The 3,938-nt window shown below is 41.5% G+C and overlaps 1 non-coding gene across 1 annotated transcript; it reads right to left on the bottom strand.

Annotated features, from left to right (window-relative positions):
- Positions 1–328: 328 nt before the first annotated feature.
- LOC118489499 lies at positions 329–435 on the bottom strand. Its single transcript, XR_004887519.1, has one exon. It is a non-coding gene; the product is annotated as a small nucleolar RNA R71 (small nucleolar RNA).
- Positions 436–3,938: the final 3,503 nt, after the last annotated feature.

The following is a 3,938-nucleotide window of genomic DNA, read 5'->3' as shown; positions in this document are numbered from 1 at the left end:
TCTAGGCGCCGCTATCAATGCTCCGAATGTCGAAGCCAATAACTTCGAACTTCGGCCACATTTGATACAAATGCTCCAAAACTCCGCAACCTTCCATGGGCTTGCGGACGAGGATCCCCATCTACATATAACTAATTTCTTGGAAATATGTGATACCTTTCGGATCAATGGAGCATCAAACGACGCCATCCGCCTCCGTATGTTTCCTTTCTCACTAAAAGACCGAGCGAAAGCTTGGCTCAACACCCTCCCAGCTGGATCGGTAAACACCTGGGATGAACTAGCCCAAAAATTTCTATATAAGTATTTCCCTCCTTCTAAAACTGCTAAGTTAATGGCTGAAATTAATACATATTCACAAGAGGACGGGGAATCCTTATATGAAACTTGGGAAAGGTTCAAGGAGCTATTACGCAAGTGTCCCCATCACGGCCTCGCAATATGGCAACAAGTATCCACTTTCTATAATGGATTGTTGCCACACACTAGGCAGACACTTGATTCTAGCTCCGGGGGACTTTTAGGTAATCGACGCCCACACGAAATATATAATCAAATTGAGGAAATTGCTCAAACCAATTTTCAATGGCACACCCCCCGGGGAAATAAGTCTATCGCCCCGGGCGCCCATAAGGTCGATGAAAGCACTTCTTTACAAGCCCAAATCGAGGCTCTTTCTTCAAAGATAAAAAAATTGGAAATGACGAAAACAGTCTCGGTTATGGCTTGTGAAGGGTGTGGTGGGTCACATGAAAATTGGAGTTGCATGAAAGAAACAGACGATCAACAAGAAATGGTAAACTACATTGATAATAGACCTAGGCCGTCGGGTCCCCCAACAGGGACTTACAACCAAGGATGGCGAAACCACCCAAACCTTGGTTGGAGGGAACCCGGCAATAGTAGTAACCAACAAACCCAACGAACAAAATTTCAGCAACCAAGAAATGAGTCACAAAATTTCACTCAACAACAAGGTGGACGAGAAAGGCTCGAAGATACTATATCTCGCCTCGTCTCTGACACTGATAAGAAAAACTCGGAAAGATTTCTACAATTAGAATCTAATTTTAGAAATCAACAAGCTAGCATTCAAAACATAGAAAAACAATTAAATCAAATAGCTCAAAACTTTTCCGAGAGACCACAAGGCGCATTATCCAGCAATACCGAAACAAACCCAAAGGCGCAAGTTCACCTCATCACACTACGAAACCGCACCGTAGGGCCTGCAGAAGTGCCACCGCCAACGGAAGAAACAATACCGACACCTCTGCAGGAGAAGAACTCTCCTCCATCACCGGAGCCGACCAAGGCTCCTCGAGTTCCGTACCCCGGTAGGTTAATTCGTCAAAAGACAAATGAGCAATTCGCAAAATTCGAAAGTCTGTTAAAACAATTGCACGTCAATATTCCTTTTATCGAAGTCCTAACCCAAATGCCCAAATACTCTAAATTCATGAGCGACTTCCTTACGCATAAGAGAAAAATTGAAAATTTGCAATTAGTTAATTTAGGCGAAGAATGCTCTGCCCTCGTACTCAATAAACTTCCCCAAAAGAAAATCGATCCCGGAAGCTTCACGATTCCATGCTCAATAGGGGAATCGCCCGTTCGCAATGCCTTAGCCGACTTAGGAGCTAGCATTAACCTCATGCCCTCGTCAATGTTCAAAAGGCTTGGCTTGGGAACCACGAGCCCTACAAAAATGAGCATACAACTCGCTGATCGATCCGTCAAATTCCCACAAGGTGTCATCGAGAATGTCTTGGTAAAGGTAAGCAGATTCGTTTATCCAGCTGACTTTGTCATACTCGATATGGAGGAAGACACCGAGGTCCCCCTTATACTAGGGAGACCCTTCCTTGCCACAGCCCAAGCAGTGGTGGATATGAATGACGGGACACTCACCTTGAGGTATGGGGATGATGAAGTGAAATTCGGAGTTGGGAAGAGAATAGAAGATGACGACCCGGTCAATTACATGAAGGTTATTGATTCGAGCTTGGATGCTGCTCTCCGACGGTGTAACATGGGACGCCAAGCATCCCACTCAGAAAATATATAACCTCGAATCGGGTCTAGCCAAGGACCCTTATAAACGTGGCGCACCACGGAGGCATTCCGCGGAACTATCCCTAGTTTAGTTTAATCTTTTAGTCTTATTTTGCAGAATAAAACACACTCATGGTGGTAATGGATGAAAAAGGGAACGAGAAAAATGGAACCATGCACAAAGAACAGAGCAACCCGACACAAATCTCCATCACAGAAGGCTCAACACGGGCCGTGCCCAACCAACACGGCCCCGTGCTGAGCCACCTGCAGGAAAACACCCAGTTCAGGTAACTGGACACGGGCCGTGTTCAGTGGACACGCCCCCGTGTCCAGGCTTCTGTTTCAATTCTCTAAATTCTTTGTTACTGGCACTTGACCACGGGGCCGTGCCCGGTCACCACGGGGCCGTGTCCAGGATGCCAGTAACAAAAATCTTTGCTTTTTAAACCACTTTTACACATCCTAATCGACCAAAAACCTTATTTTTGGACACATTGAGGACAATGTGTAATTTAAGTGTGGGGGGATGCTAAAACCTTGAATTTTGCAAATCCTAAACACAAGCCTTACACAAAACTCTATTGGAACCGCTAAACACCCCAAATTTTTTCAAAAACTTTTTCATTTTTTTTAATTTACTTGTCTTAGTTTAAGTTGGGAATAACAAGTTCTAAAAAGGTTATATTTTTACAAGTTTACAACCGATAGCGTCGTGATAACAAAGAACCAACATAAGAAAATTATGAAACGGCATAACAAGTCTAGTTAAAAATTCGATTATATATACTTGATCACATTAAAAACCCATTCCCACAAAAGTGAGTTTTGAGCCTTTATTGAGCATAAAAATATACATATTTAGACTAAATGCTCATTTTTCGTTTCTTGTGTGAATAGCCGCTTGGTTCTTACAAATCTAGAACTTGCCACAACAATACATTCCCGGTCCTTACCAACTTAAACCCAAGTAAGTAAATGATGGAGGCATTAGGACTAACCATTTTTCTTTCAAAACCATTATTTTTCAATTTTTTTCACCTACCCAAAATCCCCCTAGATAGCCCCTTTGAGCCTAAACCTTTCATTTCATTACCCCAAAACCCTTTTTACCCACCAAAAACCATTTTTATTTTTCACCCTTTATTTTAGTAACAAGCTCGGTTCTTCGTAAACTCGCCTTTTTATGTGATAAAAAAAAAACAATGATGAAGTCAAAAACAAACAAAAGCTATATAAAAGCTTGTTTGGAGAAATACTTCAAAATAAAAAGTCACTAAAGACAAGGTATTTTACGAAAACCGACGCTTTTTACGATTTTCGCTCTTTTTACTAACCACTAACCCAACCACCCACCTTTAACCCAAGCCTAACCCTTCACCCAAAAGTCCTCTTGATATTTACAAAGGTAAAAAGTTAAAAAGGAGGAGGATTGATTGCTTGGCAAGCCTATGGAAGGCGTAAGTTCCATGCCGCTCTCGAGTGATTCACTAAAAAAAATACACCTTCGGCCGAGTGTTGAGTGATCCCCCGTGAGGTATGTGAACTTGTATATAAATGGAATTTTAATAAGGCATGCTATGCCCAAATAAGTAATTTATCTTATGAAATGTTCAAAATAAATCATAACGAATAGGATTGTAAATAAATAAAAATAAAACTTACAAAGACCTTGGATTCCCGACACTCTAGGACAAGCTAAAAACTTTCTCTTCTACCTATTCCATTTGGGAGTGTAAGCCACATTTAAAGAGTTTTGCTTGAGCACAAGCAAAAGTTCAAGTGTGGGGGTATTTGATGTGTGTAAAATGCAACATATAAATCACATCAATTAAGGCATAAAACTAACCCTTTTTAAGTACTAATGTTGGAAAAAGAGTGTT

This window comes from Helianthus annuus, chromosome 17 (assembly GCF_002127325.2).
Source record: "Helianthus annuus cultivar XRQ/B chromosome 17, HanXRQr2.0-SUNRISE, whole genome shotgun sequence".
Classification (NCBI taxonomy): Eukaryota; Viridiplantae; Streptophyta; class Magnoliopsida; order Asterales; family Asteraceae; genus Helianthus; species Helianthus annuus.
This window is presented reverse-complemented; position numbering and strand designations above follow the sequence as displayed.